The sequence below is a fragment of the Protopterus annectens genome, chromosome 11.part0, assembly GCF_019279795.1.
Source record: "Protopterus annectens isolate FY-2018-M chromosome 11.part0, PAN1.0, whole genome shotgun sequence".
Taxonomy (NCBI): Eukaryota; Metazoa; Chordata; order Ceratodontiformes; family Protopteridae; genus Protopterus; species Protopterus annectens.
Genome location: NC_056745.1, coordinates 422,254,985 through 422,268,024, shown reverse-complemented (window position 1 = coordinate 422,268,024; position 13,040 = coordinate 422,254,985). Strand labels below are relative to the sequence as shown.

The window sequence follows — 13,040 nt, the reverse complement described above, 5'->3', positions numbered from 1 at the left end:
GTCATGCCTGGATGCGGTTGTGTGGGTTCGTGGAACCCTTCAAGGTGTCCTTTACTAATGCCCCATTCAATGGTTCCTCACTCTTTGGACCTTCTGTCAAAGAAACCTTGTGTGGGTTCGTGGAACCCTTCAAGGTGTCCTTTACTAATGCCCCATTCAATGGTTCCTCACTCTTTGGACCTTCTGTCAAAGAAACCTTATCTTACAGCAGCGGTTGGGATCAAGTTTTCTACTCCCGAAAGGCCCTTTTCCAGAAACCAATCAGGGAAGTAAGAAGCTCTAGTTCCATAAGTCATAGGGTTCCTTCCAAGATACCTGGAGGATTCGTCTTCCAGGGGAAGGGGGATTCAGTGGTAGATGCCACCCTAGGGGTAGAGGAGGTCTGCAAAGTCAGGGCTCTAGGGAACCTTTCTCTGAGAAGGCTTTTCAGCACCCCTGAGGCATTGCCTGGCTGTCGTGCCCTGCTGGTAGTCGGGGGGTCAATTTTCATTGCACCCAAGTGCCTGAGTGTCTATAACAAATGATCAGTGGGTGCTCAAGATTATATCCAGGAGTTATTACATTCCCTTTTCCCAACCTTTTCCGATTTCCAAGAAGTTTGTCCCCAACGTGCCACCCAGTCAGAGAGAACTGGCCCAAAGAGAATTGTTGGCATTTCTAGAAAAGAGATCCACCCAGGGGGTTGGCACTTCTAGAAAAAAAGAGCCACCCAGGAGGTCCCAGAAAGACAGAGAGGATCTGGAACTTATTCTCAATTTTTTTTGTGCCAAGAAAGATTGGGGACCTATGTCCGATTCTGGACCTCAGCCACCTGAACTTATATGTCAAGAAGTCGAAGTTCCAGATGGTCACTGTTCAGTCCATCCTGCCACTGCTGCAGAATGAAGAATGGATGTGCTCTGTAGACCTCCAGGATGCCTACTATTATATCAAAATAGACAAGCACTCCAAGAGTTACCTGCACTTCTGGATCAGAGCCGATCATTTTTATTTCAGAGCTGTACCGCTTGGTCTCACCATAGCCCCCAGGGTGTTTAGCAGATGCTTAGTGGTCATAGCGGCTCATCTGAGGTTTCAGGGATTTTAGGTCTTTCCGCACCTGGATGATTGGCTCCTCACAGCTCCCATGAGGCATCGACTGGTTTCTGTCATGCAGTATCTTCTGCGAACCTTCAAAATGCTAGGGATTACCATCAACCTGATAAGTCAAAACTGTTGCCTGTACAAAGCATAGAATTCATTGGGACTTGTATCTTAACACAGTATGAGGTTGCAGCATTGCCTCCCCACAGGGTGGACTTTATCAGGCAACTGGTCAGGTCAATCTTCCGTTGCTGCAGGCCCACCTCATTCTGAAAGCACTGTGGTCTTTGTCAGCGGCTATTCTCCTAGTTCCTCTAGAGAGATACCATATGTAGTTGCTCCAATGGATGCTATCGGTGCAGTCGTCTATTCTGTCTTACCCAGTGTCCATGCCTGTTCTTTTGACTCCCATTTGCACATGGCACCTGCAGTGTTGGCTTTAGTTGGAGGATCTCTCAGTCGCTCACCCAAGGTCCCTTCAAGCCTGCTTATTCTTGTGATCTCAAATTTCTTTCGTGGATGACAGCTTTTCTGGTAGCAGTTATTTTGACCAAGAGTGTTTCTGAATTGCAGGCCTTATTTTCAAAAACTCTATATATTGTTTTCCACAAGGACAGGCTGACTTTACGAACTAACTCCTCTTTTATGCCTAAAGTAGCTACTGAAATAAATCTCAACCAGACTATCCAGTTGCCTGTTTTCTTTCCTAATCACTCCAATAAGGGCGAATATCACCTCCATACCTTGGATGGGTCTGTATTGAATCACCGAACGCTTAGAAAAGCGAATGCTGATTCATCGACCCCATGTAAGCGAAAGCTTACAATCTTGAACACTCAGAACAGCAATTTTTTTCCAAGGGAAAAAAATCGCTGTTCCGAGAAACACACACACGCAACACATGCACACCACAAACTATTTCTAATGTGGGGTGCTTCACCCACCACACCCCTAGACGTGGGGGGCTGTGCCCCCCCACACCCCCCTACTTAAATATACCAACTCCGCAACCACACTACAGTAAGGAAGAAGGCAAAACTCCAAAGGCAGCTAAGTGATTTCTTTCCGAGGAAAAAAATTTGCTTATATGCCGCTTCGGTGTTTTGCACTATAAAGTTCGATCAAGACAAATTCAGAAGAATGCGTCTTCGATCAGCTAATAGGGAACCACTTGGATATACATTGACAGCTGAGATTTTATTTACATAGGACTAAATTCTTCAGAAAATCTGACCAGTTATTCGTGACTTTTTCTTTGAATACGTGTGGCCAAGTGGTATCTAAATTGACTATTTCTAAGTGGCTTTCTAGTTGTATTTTTCTGGTTTACTCTTAGAAACATTGAGCACATTTTCTTAGATCAGTGGCTGCTACTTTGGCCTTCTCTGCCAGGATGTCCTTAGATGAGATTTGTTCTGTGGCCACTTGGTCCACTCCTCATGCCTTTGTTGCTACAGAAGCAGAGCAGCCTTTGGCTCCACAGTGCTCAGGCCCATCCTTCCTTGGGGCCGCCTGAGGTTTTTTATAGCTGGAGATTCTGACCCAGACTTGATGAATAATGAAGTGGGTAACATTAGATCAGTAGTTATGTACTTACCATAACTTGGTATATGTTATTCTGTTTCATTATAAAACACTTCCCACCCCCCTGCCCCCTTCCATGTTTCAGATGATTCTGGAGAGGCTGGCCCTTCTGGCCCTTGAGCTACCAGCTGTCACGGTTCTAATGCTATTATTATCTTTACCTAGTTGGTTAGTAATGTATTCTAATATTTTTTCCTTCCTTGGTCAGCAAACTCGTTCTGAGGGTATGAAGGTAGACAGGGATTATGGGAGATGGGAGGAGGTCGAGCCTTGAATCTACTCTGTAAAGTGCTGGCTTGGATCTGACATCAGATCCAAGACCCAGACGTGATGAATAATGACATAGTATAACACAGATACCAAGTTATGGTAAGTACAGAACTATTGATATCTGTGCTTCTGCCTGGAAGCCAATCACTATGAGTTCAGAGCACTGCCCTTTGGACTCACCACAACATGGCAGTAGTAGCCACTCACCTGAGGCTCAAGAGATTCCAAGTGTTTCCATATTTAGACAATTGGTTCCTAAACGCTCCCATGAAGCATCAACTAATCCAAGCCAGGAACTACTTCAGTTAGCGCACTCTCTGGGCATCACCATAAACATAAGCAAGTCCAGTCTTGTTCTGGTTCAGAATCTAGAGCTCATAGGTATGTAGCTCAACACAAGGTATTGGATAGCTTCTCTTCCTCTACACTGAGTAGCCATTGTGAGGAATCTGGTACAACAGCTGTTAGCACTACAAGCCCTCCTCTGCTCGACTGGTCCTGCAGGTCATGGGGTCCATGTCTGCAGCCATCCTCCTATTTCCCCTAGCCAGATTCTTCATTTGGGTTCTACAATGGATGATAACAAATCAGTGGTCCATCCTGTCTCGGCCCTTATCCTTTTGCATCAAATTGAGTCCCATCTGCAGGCATCATGTCATTTGGTGGATTCAGTCAGACAATGTTATTCTCAGCAGACTGTTTGTGAACAGTCCCTCGATAGCCACTGAGACCACGGATGCTTCCCAGTCTGGGTAGTTGGGGGGGGGGGCATTACAATGGGAAGATTGTCCAAGGCACATGATTGCCTCACGAGACCTGGTTGCATATCAGTGTTATAGATGAGAGCTGTCGTCCTAATGCTGCAAGCCTTTCAGGACCTTCTCTCTTTGAAGACTATTGCAGTACACACCGACAACATGTCAGTTGTCTGATAAATCAACAAGCAAGGAGGATCCCATTCTTAACCCCTGTACAGGGAGGCCATGAGAGTGTGGAAGTGGGAAGTCTCTTCAAGACCGCCTTCTAATTGCAGCACACATCTTGGGGAAAACCAGCAATCTGGCAGACAGACTCAGCAGATCGCTTCTGATTTCGCATGAGTGTTCCCTCAACTAGTCAGTAGTGAACATGATTTTCAGCAGTTAGGGTCAACCCTGCTGCAGCCTCTTTGCTTCTCCCCTCAGCAATAAGTGCAGCAAGTTTTTTTCTCTGATCCTTCCTCTGGGCGAGTCCTTGTGGGATGCTCCAGTGCACGATTGGCCCTTGGGTCTCTCGTATGCTTACCTTCCTCTCTCGCTCATTCCCAAATTTCTTCAGACATTAAGCATATTGAAGAGTTCAGTCATCCTCATTACCCCGTTCTGGCCTTGACAAGTGTGATTCCCTTTCCTCTGGTCACGTCTGAAGTATCCTGCTTGGATATAGAACCCACTCAGGACCTCTGTTCTTACCCATCAGGAATACAACACCCAAATCTTCAACCCTGAAATTGACTGCTTGGTTTCTCCACTTCCAAACTTGATTAGACAGTCCAGGCTTCAGTCCCCAGTCTGAAAAATTCTTTTGGCATCACAAAAGGCTTCCACTAAGAAAGTTTACAATAGCAAGTGGAAGAGATTTGTTGTTTGGGCTACCAACAAGAATACTGACCCATTCTCAGCACCTGTTTCAGATGTGTTACTGTTTCACAGTACCCTTTTCAGAGAGGGTGCTAGCTTTTCCACTATTAAGCTACAGTTAGCCTCTATTTCTAATTTTCACACAGCATGTCAATCATGTTCCATTTTCATGCTCAGATTGTGCAAATCTTTCATGAAGGGTGTTTTGTTATTAAGGCCACCAGTTAGGAATCCTTCTCCTCCTTGGGACCTTACTCCAGTGTTGCAGGCATTGACACGGGGCCCCTTTGAACCTGCAGCTGTGACATAAAGTTTCTGTCCTGGAAAACAGTTCTCTTGGTGGCTGTGACTTCCGCCAAGAGGATTTCTGAGCTTCAAGCTCTATCTTCTAAACCTCCTTACATCCTGCTCCATAGAGATAATGTCCTTACGCACTAATCCATCCTTTATGCCTAAAGTAGCTGCAGAAAACAATGTCAGTCAGTCCATACAACTACCAGTGTTCTTTCCCAATTTCTCTAACAAAGGGGAATATGTTCTGCACCTTTTAGATGTTCATAGACAGCTCCATTTATATCTCCACAGGACTAAGCAATACAGAAAGTCTAATCACTTTTTTATAGCCTTTTCTTCAAATAGACTTGGACAAGCGGTATTGAAAATTACCTTGGCAAAATGGATCTCAGACTGCATTTCTTTCATTTATTTCTCCAGAGGGTTGTAGTTACCTAAACCTCCTAGGGTTCATTCTACCAGAGCTGTGGCTACTTCCTCACCCTCCTATGCCAGAACCTGTATTGATGACATTTGTGTGGCAGCTATATGGCTCTAATAATCACACCTGTGTGTCTCATTACAAGTTGAATGTTATTTCCAGGAGCAGGGCTTCCTTAGGCTTGATGGTGCTCTGGTATGTCCTTCCATGAGGGCCACCCAAGGTTCTCATATCTGGGGACTCTGACCCTGTCATGAGGGTGAATGAAGGAGACAATATCAGATTAAAAAGTTATGTCTTGCCATAACTTGGAATCTATATTATCATCATTCATTCATCTTCACTTTCCCACCCAACCATCTCCCTGCCTTTCTTCTTGAGGAACCTGGATGATCTTAGGACTATTGAGTCCTGTGTCTGAGCATCTTCTGCTGTTCTTTGATGTCTGAGTGTAGCATGCCTGGGTTTGGCAAACTCTATCTGAGGTAGTTGGGTGGATGCAGGGCATTGTGGGTATGAAGAAGGAACTTGAGAGTCGTATCCAAGTCTGTGGAAAGTGGACAAGTGGATCTGAGGGTGGGATCCAAGACCCTATCATGAGGATGAAGGAAGGAAGACAACACAGATGCCAAGTTATGGTAAGATATAACTTTTTTATTCACAAAAACTTACTCATCCACTGCAGATTGCATCTTCTTGCAGTCATAAAGTCCTACTGTGCAGTTCCTTCTTTCTGGTAGCAATAGCTTTAGCAAGAGGAATTTATTCTATGAGATACAAGCATTTAGCCATAACCGTTTGACAGGGATATTCTTTCCCTTTACACTAATTTCAGATCTGTATGAGAGACTCAGGAGATTCAGGTCATCAGACTTCCTTCTCATAAGGGCACAGTAACTATAAGCACATTGGATCATCCTGTAAAACCATTACAGAGGTCCTGATGGAGAGATGAAAAGTCAGCAAGCAAAGGAGCATAGTAGTGCTGAAATTGAATTCATCCTCAAGTCTTGGTGAGTGCCTTCACGAGGTGGACCCTGTTTTTCACAAAATCTCACCAAGGCAACACTGATGTATATATACTGTATTTATATAGGATACATCATGGACAGAAGTAAATCAAAAATAAAGATAGCTGGGTGCACAAGACCCAGGATAAAAAAGTTCCCAATCCTGGTGGGTGCACTGGTGCCAGGACTGGAAAAAATGACAGTGTAGAATTCTCAAGATATTCAATGGGGCCAGGCTCAGGGGGAGGATGCCCCCCTGCTGTAGAAGGAAGTAGTAGTCCACAAAAACGACAAAAATTGATTGACCAAAGAAGAGCCATAAAGACTTAGTGGACTATTGAGGATAAGAAAGAAATTATGTGTTGTTACTATTATGTAAAAAGCCTAGAATTTCCAGACACAAGATGTACAAAACAATTAAGAGAGAAATTAGAGGAAAAAAAAATACTTCCACAGGAAAAACTATCACAAGCTTCAAATAAAAAATTGCTTTCATTAATACAACATATTTTTGAAAAACAGTATATAGATCAGAAAACTTTGATCTCTTTGGAAAAAGAAGCCTCTGAGGAAGTGAGAAAATATAAAACAACAAAGCCTAGACATATTTGAAAAATATAAAAAAGAAATATGGACATGGGAAGATTTGATATGATGCAATATTTATGCAAAGGAGAAAGCCAAGTTAACTAATATACAGAAGGCAGTTTCAAAGATATTTAAAGAAAAAATACAGGCAAAGGCATCCAGATATGGAAAATTTCACAATAAAAAGACTAAAAGCACAAAGATTTAATGTAGAAAAGACGATTAGTAAAGTAGAAGTTAAAGAAATAGAAGTTGAAGTTATGGAGTGCCTATGAAGTGAAGGATTTAATGTAGAAGGCCTAAATCAGACTACATCACAGCATGATGGAGTGAGTCCCCAGAATAAGGAAAAGCAAGATCATCAGGAGACATGTGAAGAATAAAATGGACATGAGAAAGGAAAAGATATTTAATATGGTGTAATATTTATGCAAAGGAGAAAGCAAAACTAACTAATACAAAAAGAGCAGCACCAACAATATTTGAAGAAAAATATAGGCAAAGGAATCCGGATATGGAAAACTTTACAATACAAAAGTAAGAAGACTAAGAGGAAAAGTAGAAAAAGAGATTAGTAATGGAGAAGTCAAAGAAATAGAAATTGAGGTAATGGAACAGCTGCAGAGAGAAAGATTCAGTGTAGAAAATCAAATGCAGAAGTCACCACAACAGGATAGAGCAATGGATATCCAAATTAAGGGAAAATCAGTGGGACAGGAAGCAACAGGTCAGGTGCCATATCCAGATATTTTGGAGCCTTCCACAGGAAACCAGTATAAAAGTTCACTTGAAGCTAGACCGGAAGGAAAGGAACAGGAAACGGTGGAAACTCTGATGCAGTCAATGTTGAGGAGTGTTAGGCCAGTGAGTTTCCATATGACAAAACAACAGATGACACAGGATGAAATTGAAGAAAATGTGCGACAAGAAGATGCTATAGAACTTTCTATGGAATGCCCGCAGGAAATGGAAAACAAGGGATGTGCCCTCAGTATGGAAGAAAATGAGTTAGAGAAGAGTTGCTTGATTTAATAGACAAAGACAGATATATCAAGATCAATGAGAGAAATAGACTGCAGAAGGTTAATAAATTCCCGAAAGTCAGAAGCTTGATAAAACAAATTAAATCCGTAATTAGGAATGTCCATAGAGATCCATGCAAAATAAAAGAAGTAAACAGACTACAGTACTGTGCTGCTAAATTAATAATTGATAAAATTCTACCACAGGAACATAGGGTAGCGTGGGAAAAGGGGGGCGGAAGCGAATACCATCATGGAAATATTGAATAGAGAAAACTATAAAATAGCTAAGACAAGAAGTGTCATTGTTAGAAGATTATAGAAGAGGGAACAGATCAACAAAAATATAAAGAAAGATCGATGTGATAAAAGCAATGTGCAGTATTAGAACAGACCAGGATCTATTATGCACTATTGGAGATGATAAAGTAAAAATTTCAAAACCAGTAGAAAGACTCAGAAGATAAGTATAAGGGAAAAGCACAAAATAAGCAATTTACTGATGACCCAAAAAAGTTTTATAGAGAATTGGGGAATAAGGTAAAAGGAATTGATAGACCACCGAAAAAAGAGGAAGTAGATACATTTTAGAGAAGTATCGACGAAGATCCTGTGGAACATAACAAAGATGCTAAATGGATAGAAGAAGTAAAAGAAAGAATAAGAAGTTTAAAGGTACAGGATATGAAATGGGATGAAATAACAACCAGAGAGATTGCAACAAAGTTGAGAAAAGCCTCTAATTGGAAAATACCAGGCCCAGATGCAGTACCTAACTTTTGGCTTAAAGTATTAACTTCTTTACACGAGGATCTAGCCATAAGTAAGAACTTATTTATATGCACACCCCAAACAGACACCGCACTGGTTAACAACAGGAAAAACAATGCTCTTACTTAAGAGTGAACCTGCATGCTACCCTAAAAATTATAGAGCAATAACTTGTCTTCTGACGACGTATAAACTATACACGGGGATTGATGCCAACAGACTTTGTAGTCATTCAGAAGAAAACTCATTTATGGCAATAGAACAAAAGGGCAATAAAAGAAAGTCATATGGAACAAAGTATCATTTGTTGTTAAATAAAGTTATAGTGGAGAACTATAAGAAAGGGAAGAGTCTAAGTATGGCATGGATTGACTATAGAAAAGCATTTGATAGTATCCCACATTCATGGATAAAAGATTGCTTAAAAATGTATAAAGTACATCCTACACTGATTGATTACATTACAGTAACCATGAAACAGTGTCAGACCACTTTGCAATTAAGCCATGATAAAGGACAGAGTATTATCCCAGGGATAAAAATCCAAAGGGGGATATTCCAGGGTGACTCCCTGTCACCGTTGCTATTTTGCCTTGCCATTAATCCATTAAGCTGGTTACTTAACAGCTTAGGTCATGGCTATAATTTGGCTTCTAGAAAACAACAAAGTCTAATGACTTTGCATCTTGTCTTTGTTGATGACTTAAAAGTGTATAGCTCGTCACATGAGGAACTGAAAGCACAGCTGCAGGTTGTCAAAACTTTTTCAGATGAAATTGGAATGTCATTTGGTCTTGATAAATGTGGAAAACAACCTTTAAAAAAGGAAAATTGCAGCACCAGGAAAACATCAGTTTGGGACAAGAATGTGATATAAAAGAATTTGAGCAAGAGGGGGTGTATAAATACTTGGGAATTGATGAAGGATCAGCAATAAAACATGAACAAATGCAAATAAAGTTTAGTAAGGAGTACTTTAGAAGACTTAAATTAATCCTGAAAACAGCATTGACACTTAGGAACAAGATCCAAGCTATAAATCAGCTCTTCCTGTCCTAACTTACAATTTTGGAGTGATTGACTGGCCTCAAAAACTGTTGGATAGATTGGATATTAAAACAAGGAGGATGCTTCATGCTGACCAAATGATTTATAAAAATCAGTGTATACCAAGATTATATATTCCCCGTTCTGAAGGAGGGATGGGCTTCCTTGAAATTGATTGCATGTATAGATCTGCACTTGTGGGACTCCACATGTCTACTGACCTCACAAGATCCAAATGTGGTGAAAGTTTTGAAACATGAGGAGAATAAATCTAAGATGACATCTCTGCTTAATTTAGCAGAAGAATATTGACGTCAAGCGGGAATGGAAATCAAACCAGAAGTGGATAAAAAACAGGCAGCAACTGAATGTGCTAAAAAACAAAAGAAAGACTATAAGGTGAAGCACCAGATGAGAAGGCAAGAAATGTAGAAAAAACATAAATATAGTTGCAAGTATAGAAAACTTCTGGAAGAGCCTCATGTTGATCAAGAATGAACACAGGAATGGTTAAGGAGAAGTGAATTTACATCAAGAAATGAAAGGTTAATATTGGCAACCCAAGATATTGGGCTACGTACACGCTGGTTTACTAAGTCCATTGAACATGTGGGAGAAACAGACATATGTAGGTTTTGTGGAACCAAATTAGAAACAGTCACGCACCTTATTGCTGGTTGCGACTCTCTAATGGCAGAGTGACTGTATACTGAAAGGCATAATAATGTGGCGAGATTGTTACACTGGAGATTGTGCAAACATTATGGTATCGAAGTGGCTGAAAAACACTGGAAACATGAGCCACAGAGAATCATAGAAAATAATTAAGTTTACATCACATGGGATCACCCAATACCAACAGTCCAAAAGATAGATGCTAGAAAACCAGATGTAGTGGTCCAAGAAACGAAGACAAAAGTAGCATTGATCATTGAAATCGCCACACCTAGTGACTACAGTGTCTTGCTTACAGACAGAGACAAAGTCATAAAATGCCTCGATCTGCAGGCAGAAATGAGAGCCACATAGAAGAAATATACCCAGACAGTTCCAATAGTAGTAGGAGCAACTGATCTTATAAAAAAGAATTTACAATCGTATTTAGATATGTTACCATTTCATGTAACACCATACGAATTGCAGGAGGAGTCATTACTGGGCACATTGTGGGTGCAGTGAAGAGCACTTTTGGCTAACATCAAAGAGTGAAACGATACTAATTTCATGAACTTTAATTGTACTTTGACTTAGGAATGAGGTCCATTCCCATCATGGTATTAGAAACCCAAAAGACCTGGAGAAATTAAAAACAGCAGAAACCATTAACTAGACTGCAGGAACAAGAGGCAGTGTCTTTATGTCCTTTCTTGCTTTGTACCTGCTGGGTAGGCCTGGCCCACCCTTTTCTTGACTGTTCTATAAACATTATTGTGTTCAGAGTGAAACACGATAAACTACTGAATGCACAGTCAGACATCATTCTACTACATCATCATCTTCAGCTATTTTGGTTTACCGCATATATCAGGCTACTGCTTGATCTTAATTTCATACAATTACCAAGCAGTGCAAAATGTTGGAAGCCTCATACCACTGGCCTGATTTTAATGAGGTGGTTTTTTAGGGCTAACCTTGTAGGGACAGCCCCTAAAAGCTGGCAGATGCAAGACTTGTACCACTTTGCTTTTAGCCTTGTCTGTATGATGTGTTGCACTAGAGTAAGATAAGAGTTGCATGAGGTGCAACACTAGAAATAGATGTTTGAGAGGGAGGCGTTTGAAGTGTCTAATACCTTCCAACTTTTTTGCTTCTTCTACCTCTCATGTGGAAAGGTTTCACAGTGCCTAACAGTGCATGTTTATCGTTTTCTTTTCCATGTGCAGTTCTGAAGGAATTACAGATTGTTTTCTTGTATTTTTAGGTGAAGTGGATTTTTTTATTCAAACTATTTTTTTTATATCTGTGCGGTAAAGGGAGTGGAGCAAGGAGGAGCTGTCCCATTATTCTCTGCATATGTAAGCTGCCTAATAAACCTCATCTGAAGAGTTGGTCCATTAGTGTATTACTGTTGACAATGCTTTGTTATGAATCCACTACAGAGAAAAGCTCCTCTGAATCACCTGCTATTAGGGCGTCTCTGTTTCTCAAAATTCACTGTTGACTGCCTTATTTATTGTATTTTGCTTTTCATAAAGAGAGGGTACTTTGGAGAATGAATCTATATGGCTATGAGAAAGTAGTTCCAGTGTTTTACGTTGGAGCAAAACGTTGTTTGTTATGCTGAGTAAGGATTTCTTACTTGCATTCTCTTCCTACGTTTGTACCCCCACTAAGCTTTTGTCCTAATGTCTGTTAAAGAACAAACTACTGGGTATCTTTTTTTTTTTTTTGTCTGTTGCTTATACATCCTTCCTCATACACATACCCTGTAACTGTGTAAATAGCTATATTTTATCTCTCATGAATGCTCAAAATTGTTTTCCTAACAAGATGGGTAATAATGTATTATGCTGCCAAGCCATTATTCCCCAAGAATATATTTCGTATTATTTTTTCACTTTAGATCTATGTCCTTTTTTGTTTTACTGTATATCAGTTGTATTGTTGTTGTTGTTATGACAAAGTAAACTGTGATTGTTTGAAGCTTTTCTTCCCAGGCCTTTGCTGAAAAAGGGTCTGTTTATGTCTCAATCAAACTTTCTTGATTAGCAAAGGCAAAATAAAGTCAGTAGACTGGATATGTACAGAATTTGGAAACAGTGTTTATGTTGCTCAAGATATAGAAAGCTGTGTATGACTACATGACTAACAAGGTGTACTTAAGTACCATGTTCTGTGACATCAAAATTCCTGTAATAGTAATGTCTTTCGGCTTTTCCTGGTTAGGGGTCGCCACAGTGGAACTCCGGTCCGCTAATGATCGGTAGTAGATTTTTACGGTGCTGAGTTGCCAGCCCAATGCTCAACCATTCACGCACCTACCTGCATGTATACATCCCTCGACCACGGGGAGGACATGCAGACAGCACATTTATTTTGCAAAAAAATGTTTACTTGTAAGGTGCTGCTTAGCCCTTTATGTAATGTTCCATGTCATTTCAAGCACACACTAGGAGATGCTTATGTCTGATGTGAATAGTAGTAATGTAGAAAATGGCATAAGCATGGAAATATTGTTAAAGTAAGTGCTGCTGTTGTATATTTGGCTTTGGTGGAGATGAAAATGTATTAAGTTATAGTCATGGTTACTGCTGGTAAGTATAGTAATAGAGGTTTCAGAATCATGATCTAAGGATAACTAACCGTTTATCACAACATTGCTGTTTTAACA

The 13,040-nt window shown here is 40.6% G+C and overlaps 1 protein-coding gene across 1 annotated transcript in view; it reads left to right on the top strand.

Moving 5' to 3' along the window:
* Nucleotides 1-13,040, top strand: part of UHRF1BP1L (UHRF1 binding protein 1 like) — a 2,202,923-nt gene that overhangs the window by 1,224,449 nt on the left and 965,434 nt on the right. The gene's annotated exons all lie outside the window — the stretch shown is intronic.